Source organism: Bos grunniens, chromosome 12 (genome assembly GCF_055505025.1).
Source record: "Bos grunniens cultivar Pamir isolate PY7600 chromosome 12, Bosgru_T2T1.0, whole genome shotgun sequence".
NCBI classification, from domain to species: domain Eukaryota; kingdom Metazoa; phylum Chordata; class Mammalia; order Artiodactyla; family Bovidae; genus Bos; species Bos grunniens.
This window is the reverse complement of record NC_141176.1, coordinates 3,335,303-3,354,092: the sequence shown is the minus strand read 5'-3', so window position 1 is coordinate 3,354,092 and position 18,790 is coordinate 3,335,303. Positions and strand designations below refer to the sequence as shown.

General features: G+C 40.7%; 1 long non-coding RNA gene across 1 annotated transcript in view; it reads left to right on the top strand.

Annotated features, from left to right (window-relative positions):
• The window catches only part of LOC147361334 (uncharacterized), a 38,282-nt gene extending 20,298 nt beyond the window's left edge, over positions 1-17,984 (top strand). The window contains exons 3-4 of the long non-coding RNA XR_015137575.1: positions 10,339-10,409; positions 17,130-17,984. This is a non-coding gene — a long non-coding RNA (uncharacterized LOC147361334). The remainder of the gene's footprint in view (positions 1-10,338; positions 10,410-17,129) is intronic.
• Positions 17,985-18,790: the final 806 nt, after the last annotated feature.

The following is an 18,790-nucleotide window of genomic DNA, read 5'->3' as shown; positions in this document are numbered from 1 at the left end:
GCCACTTGGCTTCTGTTTCCAAATTTAGTTGAAATTCTGGAAGACAACATTCAGCTAATTGTTCTTTCCTCATTTTTTTTTCTTCACCTTGATGCTTTTGGGGTATCCATAGCCAACAGCCACGGAAGCTGAGGGGGTGACAAATGGCCATCAGGAAGACTCGAGTCCCCAGAAAATCAGCAGAGGGTAGTAAATTGACAGTGGGGGGGGAGGAGGGTAGGAAGGAATGAAAACAGAACAGAAGAAGCTCAGGTTTTGGCCCCAGAGCTCCACCAGGTATGTGCCAATTTATTCACCCTGAAATCTAAGCGATTCCAGATGGAAACATTTTCGTTTGTTTTTATTATCTCTTTACTTTATTGGGATTTAAGTAGTTAGTATTTGAAAGTTTCCTTGTATAGGGCTAAGAAAGAAGTTAAGACAATTACTCAGAATGTATGGAGGGAAGTAGGGGAGCTTTAATCACTTAGATCACTAGAGTAATCACTTAGATCACTAGAGTATAAGACTCAGTAAAGTCAAGATCTGCTCTTCCAAAATGTATTCTCATGAGAAAGAAAAAAAAAAAAAGGACAATTTTTTTTTTTTTTTTTTAATACAAAACACATGACTGGTCTTGAGTACAATCGAAACATGTCTCCCTCATCCATTCGGGCCCTAGCAATACCCAAAGCTAAATGACAGTCCACCAGTTCAGTCCAGGGCCTGAAAACTTAGATAATTGCTTGGCACCTTCAAAGTTTGAAAAGTCTTGTGAAAAGTGGTATGGCTGGTAGAAAGAGTTTTTAATTCAGCCAGTATTGTCCTCCCTGCTACATTTTTGTCTCCGGGTAATTTCTGTCTAATTCCCGTTGTTGCATGATTTCTGTACATTTGAACTAATAAACCCTTAAAACTCTTCAATTCAGATCCACGTTAAGATTCATAGCCTACTCGCTTTCCTAAGGCACCCACTTAAGGAGGTCATCAGCTCAAACATATATAATGCCTATGAACAACGGCATTTTTCAATACCGTATTTAAAATTACACTAAAGTTGAAACAAAATCTTCCTAGTTAAAATAGGAAGTGGCCTGGTTTCAACAAAATACGTATTCAACCATTCAACCATACTGTACCTATGTTCCAAGGACAGTTTTTTACCTTCTTAAAGACATTTTAAAATGCAGTGGACATTTCCTGTAACATCTTAACATGGTTTTCAATCACTTTCATGCAGAATTAAACTTAGATTGACTTTACAATCAATACTCAGTATCCTTTTTTCCTAGATTTTTTGGAGACAAGAAGTAGTTCTCTACATTGAAAATAAGAGATTTTTTGCATTCAGTTCAGTTCAGTTCAATTCAGTCACTCAGTCGTGTCCGACTCTTTGTGACCCCATGAATCACAGCACGCCAGGCCTCCCTGTCCATCACCAACTCCCAGAGTTCACTCAGACTCACGTCCATCGAGTCAGTGATGCCATCCAGCCATCTCATCCTCTGTCATCCCCTTCTCCTCCTACCCCCAATCCCTCCCAGCATCAGAGTCTTTTCCAATGAGTCAACTCTTTGCATGAAGTGGCCAAAGTACTGGAGTTTCAGCTTCAGCATCAGTCCTTCCAATGAACACCCAGGGCTGATCTCCTTCAGAATGGACTGGTTGGATCTCCTTACAGTCCAAGGGACTCTCAAGAGTCTTCTCCAACACCACAGTTCAAAAGCATCAATTCTTTCGTCCTCAGCTTTCTTCACAGTCCAGCTCTCACATCCATACATGACCACAGGAAAAACCATAGCCTTGACTAGACGGACCTTTGTTGGCAAAGTAATGTCTCTGCTTTTCAATATGCTGTCTAGGTTGGTCATAACTTTTCTTCCAAGGAGTAAGCGTCTTTTAATTTCATGGCTGCAGTCACCATCTGCAGTGATTTTGGAGCCCCAAAAAATAAAGTCTGACACTGTTTCCACTGTTTCCCCATCTATTTCCCATGAAGTGATGGGACCAGATGCCATGATCTTCATTTTCTGAATGTTGAGTTTTAAGCCAACTTTTTCACTCTCCTCTTTCACCTTCATCAAGAGAAGAATTTCTATTTTGAAGATGCAAATACCTATATATGTGGAATCTAAAATCTGACATAAAAGAACCTATCAACAAAGCAGAAACAGACTCACAGACATAGATAACAGACTTGTAGTTGCCAACTGGCAGAAGGTTGGGAGAAAGATGGACTGGGAGGTTGAGGTTAGCAGATGTTAGCTCTTGTATATGGAATGGATAAACAAGATCCTACTGTATAGCTCAGGGATACGTTCAATATTCCATGATACTGGAAATAGCATAACAAAAAGATTATAAATAAGAATGAATGTATATGTGTGTGTTTATGTTTGTGTATCTCCATATACATGCATAACTGAATCTGTTTGCTGTGCAGCAGAAATTAACATTATAAAACAACTCTACTTCAATTTTTAAAAATTTAAAAACAAAAGAATTTCTACCTGTCAGAATCCGAATCAAAAGGAACAAGCATAGTAACTTTCTTTTAACTGAAAAGTGAGTGAAAGACCTCAAGAGTATGACTTACACATATCAACTCTCAGGTCAGAGTCCTGGAACAGCAAACAGCCTGTTTCCAGCCTCTAGATCCCAGTTGCATTATTTGAGATTCCCTCGTTAGTAGCTCCTAGAAGCTGGAAGTGAGTTCCAGAGATGTGACTGATGCTTTGAACTCAGTAGGTTTCTGCAGGATGAAATTTTACACCAGGGTTCCAATTAGAACCTAAGGCTGATTACTTACATTCATAGACCTCCTGTCTAAATCCCAGCTTTCCTCATCACTTGATCGATGTTTCTTCACTAGATGATTGACTGTGGGAGCATTTTAGTGATTCTTCCTCAGAGATCTTCTTTCTATTGCTTTTGGGGAAGCTCCAACGGCTTTGCTTTAGCAAACAGAGAAGCTGGTAGTTCTGGAGCCTCCCTGCCTCCATTTATAACCCGACAGAACCACTTTCAGCAGTACCATCTTGAGCAAGTTACTAACCTTCTCAAAGTCTCAGTTTCCTTATACATCAATGTAAATACTTAACACACTGATCTTAAGGAGTCCCTTTGAAAATTAACTGTATAAAATATCATAACTGTATAAAATATTCTAAGAGTAACTGTATAAAATATTATATAAAGTTATATATAATATATAACTGTATCAATATTATAACTGCATAAATGTTTATAAAATACTATAAAATATATAGTACATACTATAGTAAGAACTCAAAATATGAGATACTATAAGCTTTTATTATTGTATTATTACATACATTATATATGTGTTTTATATATTATTAGGTTTTTCTGGTTCACTGGAGTCTCACTGGGGTATAACACAAATTACAGCATAACCTAACACACCCTTGAAAATCTCCCTAAGGTAGTATGAGCACTTTTGAGTACAGAGCTTTGAAAAGACACAGCATTTATAGCAAATGTGGTCAGTGCCCTGTTGATATCCTCTTGTGTGTCTTAAATCACTTACTGCGTGCAAACACCTAGAACTCTCTGCCCAAGGAGTTTCCATCAGTCTGTGATCACACTGAAGAGTTGATGTCAGGTTAGCCACTCTGGAGAGTTAATGTCACTCAGAATTTTCAATCAATGACAATCAAGGAAGTAATAGGTTAATGTCACGTTTTCCTTGGCCGTCAGTTGGAATAAATGAAATATGTTCACACTGACCTCCAGATTCCCCTTAAGGAACTGAGCTCCAGACGTCCTCAGAGATGGATGAAACTGCTCAGAAGACAGATTTAATTGTGTTCATCTTCTTCTCTACTATCCCAGTATTTGCTGGGATGACCTCCTAAACACATCACTTACGCCCAAATCCTTGTCTCTAAGTCAGCTCCCAGGAAACCAAGAAGAGCTCTGGATAAAACCATTATAGTCATGTTTTCATTCAATGAGTGTGGAAATATTATGTTGTCTTTTGCTTGGTGGTTTAGTCACTTAGTCTTAGTCAGACTAAGTTGTGTCTGACTCTTGCAACCCCATGGACTGTAGCCCGCCAGGCTCCTCTGTCCATGGGATTCTCCAGGCAAGAATATTGGAGTGGGCTGCCATTTCCTTCTTCAGGGAATCTTCCTGACCCAGGAATCAAACCAGATAAGATCAGTCGCTCAGTCGTGTCCGACTCTTTGCGACCCCATGAATCACAGCACACCAGGCCTCCCTGTCCATCACCAACTCCCAGAGTTCACTCAGACTCACGTCCATCAAGTCAGTGATGTCATCCAGCCATCTCATCCTCTGTCGTCCCTTTCTCCTCCTGCCCCCAATCCCTCCCAGCATCAGAGTCTTTTCCAATGAGTCAACTCTTCTCATGAGGTGGCCAAAGTACTGGAGTTTCAGCTTTAGCATCATTCCTTCCAAAAAATTCCCAGGGCTGATCTCCTTCAGAATGGACTGGTTGGATCTCCATGCAGTCCAAGGTACTCTCAAGAGTCTTCTCCAACACCACAGTTCAAAAGCATCAATTCTTTGGTGCTCAGCTTTCTTCACAGTCCAGCTCTCACATCCATACATGACCACAGGAAAAACCATAGCCTTGACTAGACGAACCTTTGTTGGCAAGGTAATGTCTCTGCTTTTGAATATGCTATCTAGGTTGGTCATAACTTTCCTTCCAAGGAGTAAGCGTCTTTTAATTTCATGGCTGCAATCACCATCTGCAGTGATTTTGAAGCCCAGAAAAATAAAGTCTGACACTGTTTCCACTGTTTCCCCATCTATTGCCCATGAAGTGATGGGACCGGATGCCATGATCTTCGTTTTCTGAATGCTGAGCTTTAAGCCAACTTTTTCACTCTCCACTTTCACCTTAATTAAGAGGCTTTTTAGTTCCTCTTTACTTTCTGCCATAAGGGTGGTGTCATCTGCATCTCTGAGGTTATTAATATTTCTCCCAGCAATCTTGATTCCAGCCTGTGCTTCATCCAGCCCAGCCTTTCTCATGATGTACTCTGCATATAAGTTAAATAAGCAGGGTGACAATATACAGCCTTGATGTACTCCCTTTCCTATTTGGAACCAGTCTGTTGTTCCATGTCCAGTTCTAACTGTTGCTTCCTGACCTGCATACAAATTTCTCAAGAGACAGGTCAGGTGGTCTGGTATTCCCATCTCTTGAAGAATTTTCCACAGTTTATTGTCATCCACACAGTCAAAGGCTTTGGTGTAGACAATAAAGCAGAAATAGATGTTTTTCTGGAACTCTCTTGCTTTTTCCATGATCCAGCGGATGTTGGCAATTTGATCTCTGGTTCCTCTGCCTTTTCTAAAACCAGCTTGAACATCAGGATGTTCACGGTTCACATATTGCTGAAGCCTGGCTTGGAGAATTTTAAGCTTTACTTTACTAGCATGTGAGATGAGTGATATACCCCACACCCAAGGTAAGAGAAACCCAAATAAGACAGTAGGTATTGCAAGAGGGCATCAGAGAGCAGACACACTGAAACCATACTCACAGAAAACTAGTCAATCTAATCACACTAGGACCACAGCCTTGTCTAACTCAATGAAACTAAGCCATGCCCTTGGGGCAACCCAAGATGGGCAGGTCATGGTGGAGAGATCTGACAGAATGTGGTCAACTGGAGAAGAGAATGGCAAACGACTTCAGTATTCTTGCCTTGTGAACCCCATGAACAGTTCAAAAAGGCAAAATGATAGGATACTGAAGGAGAAACTCCCCAGGTCAGTAGGTGCCCAATATGCTACTGGAGATCAGGGGAGAAATAACTCCAGAAAGAATGAAGGGATGGAGCCAAAGCAAAAAGAATACCCAGCTGTGGATGTGACTGGTGATAGAAGCAAGGTCCGATGCTGTAAAGAGCAATATTGCATAGGAACCTGGAATGTCAGGTCCATGAATCAAGGCAAATTGGAAGTGGTCAAACAAGAGATGGCAAGAGTGAATGTCAACATTCTAGGAATCAGCAAACTGAAATGGACTGGAATGGGTGAATTTAACTCAGATGACCATTATATCTACTACTGCAGGCAGGAATCCCTCAGAAGAAATGGAGTAGCCATCATGGTCAACAAAAGAGTCCGAAATGCAGTACTTGGATGCAATCTCAAAAACGACAGAATAATCTGTGTTCATTTCCAAGGCAAACCATTCAATATCACAGTAATCCAAGTCTATGCCCCAACCAGTAATGCTGAGGAAGCTGAAGTTGAATGGTTCTATGAAGACCTACAAGACCTTTGAGAACTAACACCCAAAAAAGATGTCCTTTTCATTATAGGGGACTGGAATGCAAAAGTAGGAAGTCAAGAAACACCTGAAGAAACAGGCAAATTTGGCCTTGGAATACGGAATGAAGCAGGGCAAAGACTAATAGAGTTTTGCCAAGAAATTGCACTGGTCATAACAAACACCCTCTTCCAACAACACAAGAGAAGACTCTATACATGGACATCACCAGATGGTCAACACCGAAATCAGATTGATTATGTTCTTTGCAGCCAAAGATGTAGAAGCTCTATACAGTCAGCAAAAACAAGACCAGGAGCTGACTGTGGCTCAGACCATGAACTCCTTATTGCCAAATTCAGACTGAAATTGAAGAAAGTAGGGAAAACCACTAGACCATTCAGGTATGACCTAAATCAAATCCCTTATGATTATACAGTGGAAGTGAGAAATAGATTTAAGGGCCTAGATCTGATAGATAGAGTGCCTGATGAGCTATGGAATGAGGTTCGTGACATTGTACAGGAGACAGGGTTCAAGACCATCCCCATGGAAAAGAAATGCAAAAAAGCAAAATGGCTGTCTGGGGAGGCCTTACAAATAGCTGTGAAGAGAAGCAAAAAGCAAAGGAGAAAAGGAAAGATATAAACATCTGAATGCAGAGTTCCAAAGATTAGCAAGAAGAGATAAGAAAGCCTTCTTCAGTGATCAATCAAACCCAGGTCCCCTGCATTACAGGCTGACTCTTTACTGACTGAGCTACAAGGGAAGCCCTGCTTCTTGGTTGAGGACCTAGCAAAGTATTATAACTGACTTGGTTTAGAGGCTATACAGTACTTGCATGTACTTATATTACTCACGTGTATGTGTGCATTCTTGAGACTGTAGTGAGGCTCAACCATGTGGCTCTGCCTTCTCACTCCAACTTCTAGAAGTTGCTCCAGTTTTCTGAGAAAGTCATTTAGTATATGGATCTTAATTCTCCCTCTTCTCTTCCTTTCTTGAAAAACTGACCTCAAATAGTAGCTGGGGCCAAACCAGATACATAGCTTTACATTTCTGGGGAAAGAGGGAAGGCAGCCCAAGGGTATGAGAACTAGGCAGGACGAGGAGAGCTGGAAGTCAGGAAGATGGACTGGAGTGCATGTTTGAACCTAAGTGCTGCATATATACCATAGAGATCAGGGTTTCTAAATAGTATTTTCTACTAAAAGAGACTATTAAATCATATCCTGGCTTCTCAATGATCTTGTGGCTGGAGAAAAAGAAGTCCTCCAGGAATGATGGGGCTGCATCAGAACTATACAGTGGTCATCTTAGCTCTTACTGGTCAAGTCCAGGGCATTTTGAGCATCAATAGAAAATAATATCACAACTAATTATAACCATTGAAGAAAATACAAATCTGTGAGTTCATGCTGATCTCAACTAATGAATTAAATTTGATGAAAAACAGGATATTTACAAAAGCTTGAAGCATCTCCCACACAAAACACTTCTTAATTACAAAAGGAAAGAAGTAACATTACTGTGGAGAATCCTGGCAAACACCACCTAACTCAAGTGTTCAAATTTAATATCACTAATAACAGAACAAGTCAAAATTAGGCACCACCCTGTGATAGGTTGCATAAGAAATTTACTGCTGTGATATTCCTGCTGAAGACACATCACATAACACGAAAATAATCAGAAGGAAATATCAGTAAAACACAGAACAGAAGGACATTGCACAAAATATCTGACATTCACAAATGTTAAGGCCAATAAAAGTTGAGGAAGAACTGAAGAACTTTCCTAAACTGAAGGAGACTAAGAGATACAAAATCAACATAGTAGTCTAGCCTAGATTCTTTCCACAATGGACATTATGGGAAAACTTAAATGGGGTCTGAAAGTTAAGTGCTAGCAATGTTAATTTTCTGATTTTGGTGGCTATGATTTGATTTTATAAGGAAACATCCTTATATATAGGAAATACACGCAGAAGTATCATGTAGACCACTTACTCATAAATGATAGAGAAAAAATTATATATATTCACTATTCTTAAAATTTTTTTCTGTAAATTTGAAAATTTTTCTACTTTGGTAGACAGAGAAAATACCTATAGTTACCAATACTTGGAGAAAGTGAAACAAGTGAAAGCAAAAGTCTGTCAGTCGTGTCCAACTCTTTGCAACCCCATGGCCAGAATACTGGAGTGGGTAGCCTTTCCCTTCTCCAGAAGATCTTGCCAACCCAGGGATCAAACCCAGGTCTCCCACATTGCAGGCAGATTCTTCATTAGCTGGTTCCGCCCCAAAATATCAGTTAACCACTAGAAGACTCTAGTCTAGAAGCTCTACCAACAGTATGCAGGTTTTGTCAGTTTTCAGTGCCTCATACCAAAGCATGAATGATCAACCAAAGATCACTAAACTCTTTAGAAAAGCTTACAACATGCCCAAACAAACCAACAAGGGAAAAGTGATCCAGGCAAAAATATACATAGGAAAAGAGCATTGGTTCGTTTTTTTTGAATAATACCTGTGGAGCCCTCACAAAGTCCACACACTAGAGGAGATGTTTTTTGAATGAGTTCCCCCATTTCCAACACAAGTTTTCAATTTCCCCATGTTCTTTTACATACTCTCCCCAGATAGCTGAAATTTACTAAAGCTATCACTGATTGCTATTTTTAAGAGAGTTGATAAAGCTGCAGATTACTCAAGTAGTAATTACCACATAGGTAACTACTAGATAATTTAGAACACCTAGGTAATTCAGAATCAGACAGACTCGGGTTCCAATCATAATGTGCTAGATTTCCTTCCTGTCTCTTCTCTCCTCATCTGCAAAATGGGGATAATATGGTTGTGAAGAGTAAATGAGATTATATCCACAGCTTAGCCTAGCACATAAAAGGTACTCCTGCAATGATGCTATTGATGGGATTTTTATTATTCACCATTAGCTTTTCATAATCTCAAGATAAGTAGGTCTTTTTGGAAGAGGCCTCAAGCTCATCATGTGTCTCAATCATGTTCTGTCAAAGAACATCCGTGACCCGTGTCTACTGACCACTCTACTCGTGACACCCATTCCACCAATCAGTATCGATGACCCAATTTCCTAGTTATTACAGGAAATTGTTGTAATTTCCTGTTGTCTCTCAGCATCAAACCCGACCTTGTGTACTCTGTTTGGCATCACCAGGGCTGAGACTTGAAGACCTTTTCTCCTCCTTTGCCAGCAGCTCCACGTTATGCTCTCCCACAAGGGGATGCTAGAGGGAAGTTGTTCCTTCCTGTTTGCATCCTGCTTCCATTCTGATTTTCTGTTGTCACGTTACTTTTCTCTGCCATCTCACTCTAACAGCCCTTCTTCACCCTGACGGTTGGTTCCAGTAGAGCTGTTGATTCCACTGTGCAACCCTCAAAGGACCAGCCTCAACACATGACTCAGGGGCAGCTATACAGACCCCCTCTCCAAGCCATTCAATGTTAGTAATCCCAACCTCCTCCCTCCTCCTGCAGTCTGGAGTTGCACTTACTGCTCCCTCTGGGCCTTTTGATTTCAGTAGTACCTATTAACAATAGGTGTTGAACAATTCTTTAAATTCTTTTTATTAAAATAGTGGTTGCATTTTTTACCTCCTGTGTGGACTCAGAGTAGTAAACATGGGTTGTGCATCCTTCTTAGAGTTCCCTTTAGACTCCATCCTAAGGTCCCTTCTGGGAGTAATCTTGAGCCATAAGCTTAGTTCCACACCAACCTGTTCAGTGGAAGTGTTTCTCAAGTAACTTTGATCTCAGTGACTGTTCGGGCGAACCACACCTCCCTCAAGGTAACACTTACCACCCCTTCTAATCTTCCATTCAGGTCCACTGGTCCCTTAGACAAGGCGTGTGTGCTTTACCAGGCTGCCAGTCACTTATTTATAGTCTGCCATTCATAGTCTCCCACTGAGATCACCTGTAAAAGGTTCTTGACTCAGACTAATAACATAGCTGACTGCTAAAACCAAAATTAGTAGACAGAGATGGACAAATTCATATGTATCATGTTTTTATTCTGCCTCTCTTCCATTTCTCTATCTCCAGGTCACTCCAAAGATGTCACCAGTGTTTTCCCCAAACATCATTTTCATCTTGGCACTCCCTTCCTCAAGCAGGTATGTATGATGACTCCCTATTGCCTTGCAGATCAAGAGTAAACTCCTAAATTAGACCCTGGGTATCATTAGAATGCTCCAACAAATTAGACTGACTACAGTTTCTAGTCTTGAACTGACGTTTCCAGATTGTAGGTCTGATCATTTTTAAAAGAAAGAACTAGTCACAGTCTATAGATATTCCCACTGGGGGAATAGGGTGCCCAGGAAGTGGGCACAGATCCAGCCAGTCTCAAAGCCAACACTCTGGAATGTGGTGTACGGGGGAGAGGGCAGACAGGATGCCAAGTCTCCACAGTTCAGTTCAGTCACTCAGCCTTGTCCGACTCTTTGCGACCCCATGGACTGCAGCACGCCAGTCCTCCATGTCCATCACCAACTCCTGGATCCTACTCAAACTCATGTCCACTGAGTTGGTGATGCCTCCCAACCATCTCATCCTCTGTCATCCCCTTCTCCTCCTGCCTTCAATCTTTCCCAACATCAGGGTCTTTTCAAATGAGTCAGCTCTTTGCATTGTGGCCAAAGTATTGGAATTTCAGCTTCAACATCAGTCCTTCCACAGAATGTGATAAAGTCTCCACGCTGCTGCTATTGCTAAGTCGCTTCAGTCGTGCCTGACTCTGTGTGACCACATAGATGGCAGCCTACCAGGTTCCCCCATCTCTGGGATTTTCCAGGCAAGAACACTGGAGTGGGTTGCCATTTGCTTCTCCAATAGGTGAAAGTGAAAAGTGAAGTCGCTCAGTCATGTCCAACTGGTAGTGACCCCATGGACTGCAGCCTACGTCCATGGGATTTTCTAGGAAAGAGTACTGGAGTGGCTTGCCATTGCCTTCTCCGAAAGTCTCCATAGAATCTCCATAAAGTCCAAGAGGGAATCCCTCCAGAAATGGTGCAAGCCTCTTGGAAGAGCCTGAAGTTCTTCGGATCTCAGTCACATGCTCTTAGGGGCCAAAGCACATCTTCAGGAGTATTGGTGGCCCAGGAAATCTTTCCCTGACACTGGGAAGGCTGTTATGCCCCTTTATAGAAGGCCATTTGTGTACAGTAAATGAAGTTCTTTACCTACATTAAAAGAACTTGAATATTTTGCCTATCTCAGTGGGCATTTTCATTAGCTAAACATATCTATCAGATAAATTAGTATAAAATGACTTTTTAAAAAATACTTATTAAATATATATATGACGGTCATCTTACATAATAAGCTACAATCTTGAACTGATGAATGGTCACTTTTTAGGTTTTATTGCATTATATGTTACCTACAAGAAATATTATCTGTGCCTAATTCATAAGTCTAAAGATGTTGTTCAAGCTATATCTATATGATGCTAAGTAGCCAGCTAAAACTAGGAAATTCAGTCAAATGTCTGCATTTCTGTTCTACATGATATCAAACACCTAGATATTTAAAGATACCTGGACAATTGACATGTCTTAAAGATCAGCCTAAGGAAGGACATGTAAAATGTATTCACACATTTTTAGTGTTCCTACTGAATTTTTACTTAGCTAATTATAATTTTGCTTTAATGTTAAATATTATGTTTGGGTTTTTCCTTAGAAGTTGACTTTTACTAAATTATCCTTATTTTTGATGTGCCTGTCATGACTTTAAATACATTAGCCATCATTCATTTCAACATTTTTTCTCAGTTACAGTCTTGCCATTTACTCTATTTTAGCTGTTTCATGATTAGGATATGGCATATTTCAACTTTTTCACTCTCTTTATTTCTCAAGGATTTATGTTCTTAGCTTGATTTCTTACTTAATATTACAAACTCCTCTGATTTCGGGAATCTATATAAATACTGAGTGCAAAATGAGGGTTATAATCAAAGGAAAGCTTCTGTTAACCTGATTTCACCAAAAAATGAAGATCTGATGAGCAGGGTGGAGGTGGGCGGTACTGCCTATTTAAATCAGTGGCCCACATTGTAAGCTTCACATGTGCCACACACAAGATACTTTAAAATTTCTACTTCTTTCTGTGAAATAAAATATGTTTACTACACATGTATTACTGAAATGCAGTTTATTCATACTTGAACGTGAAGAATATACTGCTGTTGATGACTTATCTGGAGGTGGTACATGTAAGTAGCAATGTATTTATTTTTGTAAATGTCCTTTAGCCCACACTGCTGGCCAAACTTCAGGTTCAGCTTCATTTTACATGTTTCTTAAAGAAGAATTACTCTTACTTAAAAATAAATAAATTCTTAACAATCAGTAATAATTACTTCTATTTATATTTCCTTGGAACATATCATATATTGTATAACTGAATTTAAATACATTCTCAGATGACTAAAATGCCACTCATTTCAGAAGTCCTCTGGAACATGCCTCCCCCAAGAATATCAAGATGTAATTAAGATAAAATACAAACTCTTTTACCCTTATCGTCAAGGCCCTGCCTGATCTGTCAATTACTCATCAATTACTACTCCCTTGTTCATCAATAATATATCCCAGCCATACCAGTCTTCATTTTACATGCTATTCCCTCTACCGATAAGGGGAACTATAGCTTCCCTGATGGCTTCCCTTCCCTGATAGCTCAGTTGGTAAAGAATCCACCTGCCATGCAGGAGACCCTGGTTCAATTCCTGGGTCAGGAAGAGCTATTGGAGAAGGGATAGGCTACCCACCCAAGTATTCTTGGGCTTCCCTTGTGGCTCAGCTGGTTAAGAATCTGCCTGCAATGCAGAAGACCTGGGTTCGATCCATGAGTTGGGAAGATCCCCTGGAGAAGGGAAAAAGGCTACCCACTCCAGTGTTCTGGCCTGGAGAATTCCATGGACTATATAGTTCACAGAGTCATAAAAAGTCGGACACGACTGAGTGACTTTCACTTTCACTGACAATAAGGCTGTTCCTCCAAGTCTTTGCATGGCCAGTTCCTTCTCTTTTGTCACCTCTTACCTCAAGTGTTACGTCCTTGGAGAGGCTGTCTCTAAAATCCCAGCTGCTCTGGGCTCCATTGCCTTGGGTCCTGACGTTATCTGCATCTGACATCAGGGATATCCTTGCTGCTGCCTTCCGTAGGCTGAGTCCCCGGTTGACCTCACTATTATTATTAGCTTGTGCCTTTTCATCCTTTCTGACCATCCAAGTCTGGTCCTTGGATTCTTTCCAGATTCCTGATTTGTTCTCCCACTCTCTGCTGGGAGAACCTGCCTAAAATTTTGAAACGTTTATCTGTGGCCTTAATGCTTGTCTTCCTCCCACCAACACCTTCTGTCTCAGAACTACATGTGGTTCCCTGTACCCTCTTGCCTTGTTTCCACAAAAAGGCCTTTCTAAAGCTTCTTTTCTTTAAGCTTCACTCACTAGATCAGAATTTTTGGCTTCAACCTAGGAACTGATTGAACACTCACCTCCTTAAGAAACAGGCTGAGCATGAGGACTGTTCTCTTACTTCTCCAACATTCCTTGAGATGGTAAATTCCCTTGACTCTCTAGTTTTCCTTGATATTTTCGGGAACTTCATTTCTAGAAATAAATGGTTTCTTCTGAATTTTATCAGGACACCAAAACATGATTCATGCCACTTAATGCAGGCAAAGCATAGAGTGAAGTGGTCAGTTGCTTGAGTCTGGGTTCAAATCCTGGCTGTGCCACTTGCTAGCCATGTGAACCTGGAGGCATTTGTGATGATCTCTGAGCCTTACTCTCCTAAGCATAAAATGAGGGGAATAAAATAATCTTCCTGAAAATATTGTTGTTAGGATTCCGTAAGATAAAGCAAGTGTTAATATCTATGTCACACATGCTCACACACTACAGAGGTGCAGAATGATACAACCATATGGAGAGGAATTTGCAATATGTAACAAAACCTCATGTGTATTTTACCTTTTAGTACACTGTTACGCCTATAAGTACAGCTCTACAAGTAGAGTACAAGTAAGCACCAGGTTACTTGTCAAGGCTTTGATAGCAAAGTGTTGAAAAAATTTAAATGTGCCACCAGAGAAGGCTGACTAACACAACAGACACCATGCAGTTGTGAACAGAGTAAGAAGTACATCTACGAACTAATATGGAGAGATTTCTATGATATATTAAATGAAAAAGCAGAGGAAAAGGATATTATATATATAAAACCTTTACCATAAGACAGAAAACCAGAAATATATGTATCTACACACACACATGGGTTTCCCTGGTGGCTCAGATGGTAAAGAATCTGCCTGCAATATGGAAGACCTCAGTTTGATCCCTGGGTTGGGAAGATTACCTAGAGGAGGGCATGGCAACCCACTCAGTATTCTTGCCTGGAGAATCCCCGTGGTCAGAGGAGTCTGGCTGGCTACAGCCCATGGGGTCACAAAGAGTCGGACACGACTGAGCAACTAAACACAGCATAGTACAGCATACACACACATATAGAGACACTCGTATATACTCACACATATGTGCTACGTGCGCTGTGTGCTTAGTCACTCAGTCATGTCCAACGCTTTGCAACCCTACGGACAATAGCCCACGAGGTTTCTCTGTTAATGGGAATATCCAGGCGAGAATACTGGAGTGGATTGCCATTCCCTCCTCCAGGACATCTTCCCAACTCAGGGATCAAACCCAGGTCTCCTGAATTGCAGGCATATTTTTACCAGCTAAGCCACCAGGGAAGCCCACGAAAACTGGAGTGGGTAGCCTATCCTTTCTCCAGGGGATCTTCCCAGCCAAGAATGGAACCAGGGTTTCCTGCATTGCAGGCAGATTCTTTACCAGCTGAGCTACCAGGGAAGCCCATATCTGGCAATCCACTCTAGTATTCTTGCCTGGGAAATCCCATGGAGAAGCCTGGTGGGCTACAGTCCATGGGGTCACAAAAAGTCAGACATGCTTAATTACTGAGTATGCACACATATATACATACATATACATGTGTGTATATACATACACACATACACAGTACTGTTGGTGGGGCTTTATCAGGTACATCCAAATTGTGGGACTTTCTACTGGGCATCTGTCTTAGAATCTTCAAAAAATATTGATAGCACAATTAACAAATTAGGCAAGGGGAACTGTACTAAGTGAATGGAGACCAAAGAGACAAGATAATGAAATATAATATGGGATCCTTTTTTGGACTTTGAATTCAACAACAAAAAATAGCCATAAAGGACATTATTGGGACAATTGGCGGAAATTTGCCTATGGACTGTATGTTACAATATACCATCATACCAATGCTAAATTTCTTGGATATGACCATGATAGGGTGTTTTTGTTCTAAGAAAATATATGCTAAAGTAGTTAGAGATGAACTCTCATGATTCTACATGAACCTAACTTTTCAACTTTAGGCCAAAAAAAAGAGAGAGGGAAAGCAAATGTGCAAAATGTTCACATTATGCTTTCAGCTATTCTGCAGGTTTGAAATTTTTCAAAATAAAAATTTGGGAGGTAACCTCCCAAACAAACAAACTAAAAAAGATCTGTGCCTGCCAGCTATTACTATCTCTGATTCTCCCAATCTGGGAGGCTGTGAAAAGGAAACCTGGAATAAATACATATGGCTGATAAATAAAAAAGAAATCGTGTACTGGGATCTATTTTCAGCCTACTGAAGCATGTCATTTGATACTTATTCATTTCCCATAAGATTTGCCCAAACAAATAAAATTGCCTCCAACTTTAAAAAAGGAAGTAAGACTTTCTCCAAGCTTCCCTGGAAAGAAGCAGTTAAATCTTATCCTTATTTTACCTCCCTCTTATTTAGTGATGTGTCTTGGCGGAAACTCAAGGCAAGTATATCTCCAGCCAGCCTCTGGAAAAAACGCAGAAAACGCTGCCTCTCGCTCCCATGAGTTATGCTGGGGAACTTGCTGCTTTCCAGCCTGCCCATCTCAATTGGGCTGACAAAGCACCAGGCCAAGAAGCAGACCCCTAGGTAGCTGGGTCTATATTATTTCAGATTTTAAATACTGAAAGCAAGACAGAAAGCCTTTCTCCCAGGTCAAGGAGTGGGAAGTATAATTTGCAATAGATTAAGCTTGCCGTATCTGGGAAGCATTTAAAGGTCTATAGGCCGTTCCTTTTAAATTCCCGGTACACAGCTGACCTAACAAAACACCTTTGCTATGCTATGCTATGCTAAGTCACTTCAGTCGTGTCCGACTCTGTGCAACCCCATAGATGGAAGCCCACCAGGCTCCCCCGTCCCTGGGATTCTCCAGGCAAGAACACTGGAGTGGGTTGCCATTTCTTTCTCCAATGCATGAAAGTGAAAAGTGAAAGTGAAGTCACTCAGTCGTGTCCGACTCTTAGCGACCCCATGGATTGCAGCTTAACAGGCTCCTCCGTCCATGGGATTTTCCAAAACACCTTTAGACACTCCTAAATTACATACTTTTAAAAAATCTTTTTCCCAGATATATAATATTTGCCCCACAAGATGATGAAATGACAATTTGCAACTGGTCTTCTCTTTTCGTTTCTTTCAAGACTTAAAAGCCTGTGTTATTTCTATTGCAGGACTGTGTCCAGGCTTAGAGAGACACCCTTTGTAACTGGTTAAAAGCTCCAGAAGGTCTCTATTGAAACAAAATGTTGCTCATATCCCAATCTATCCCAGGAGGAATAAATCCCACAAAAGCACCTAAAGAAAACCATTTTAGAGTTACTACTGTGTTACATTAGCTGACAAGGGAGAGATGATTACATTTATAGATTTGTTTTTTCCTTTTACAGAGGCAGTCTCTATGCAGCTGAAGAATTGTGTACTTTCACCACTGGAATTTGAATTCAGCTAATGAGAACTAAGAGTAAAATGAAGATGCCTTGCAAGGCTCCTTGGTCTCGGCCCTGTACACTGGCCATAAAATTAGGCTGCCTCCCTTCCCTTTGGGGCTACAGCCCTGCTCTACAAATGCATTTCAAACCTATAAAAATATTAAACTTCCTTAAAGCATTCATCCTAAGCTAATTATGAAGCTGAAGCTATTAATACAGAGAAAATTATAAAATAATATCTTATATTTACATGGTGTTACATACCTCTGTGTTTGAGAGCACAGTCACAGACATTATCTCTTAATCCTGGAAACTCGTGAGGTAGATTGAGCAGTTCATTTTTCCATTAGGCAGTTAAAGCAATGCAGCAAGACATCATGCTCGATGCTGAAACTTTATGTCTACCATTTATCAGAACTGAACAACTCCGACTTGAGAGAGAAAGCAAGCGGAAGAGAGAAGCACCCGATTCTGTCACTGTCTAGCTGTGTGACCCAAAGGAAATGATCCAGCCTCTCTGAGCTTCAGTTTCCTCAGCTGCAAAGTAAGGGAAATAACTATCTCTTAAAAATGGGTAGGTAAATTTTTATGACAGTTAAATCCATTTTTTTACCCTACACTCACAAATGATAACTATTTGGGACTTCCCTGATGGTCCAGTGGTTAAGAATCTGCATTGCTATGCAAGGGACATGGGTTCAATCCCTTGTCAAGGAACTGAGATCCCACATGTCCTGGGGCAACTAAGCCTGTATGCCACAACTGAGAACCCACTCAACCAAATAAATAAATAAATATATTTTTTAAATGATACCTATTTATGTACTAACTCATTCAATGACTTTTAGTGTTTTCCTGAGGATCGTGTAGTACTGAGGATTGTACAGTAGTGTACTATTTATAACTGAGAAAAAAAAAAGCCACATATAAGTGAACTCACACATGTTCAAACCATGTTACTCAAGAAAGTGTTAGTTGCTGAGTTGGGTCCAACTCTTTGTGACCAAATGGACTGTAGCCCTCCAGGCTCCTCTGTCCATGGAGTTCTCCAGGCAAAAATACTGGACTGGATTGCCATGCCCTTCTCCAGAGGATCTTCCCAACCCAGGGATCAAACCCATGTCTCTTGCATGGCAGGCAGATTCTTTACCAGCTGAGCCACCAGGGGAGTCCTCAAGGGTCAACGGTAATCTGTACTTCAAAACAACAAAATACTTTAGTGTAAATGTGTGACTGCTTCGTTAGCATAGCTTCTTCATTTCCCATCAGCCCCTAGTCTCCATTTGGAGATAGTTCTAGAGATTTTCCAAACAGAATGAGGTCCAAAAGCATTATTGATAATGCTGAGGCATCTGTAAAGGGCACACTGTGGCCAGGAGGGAAGACAGGCTTGGAATAAAACTGACACATGGCACACAGATTGCAGTGAGAGAAAGAATCCAGACTCCTGATGACTGTACTGAACCTGCAGGTCGAGACTTATCTGAAGCCCCCCTACCTTGGGATCTTCAGTAATGAACCAATACATAGAACCAATACAATTCTATTTATTTCTTAAACCAGTTGGAGTTTTGCCATCTATTTCTTTCCATCAAAAGATTTTATCTAACACAAGTGCT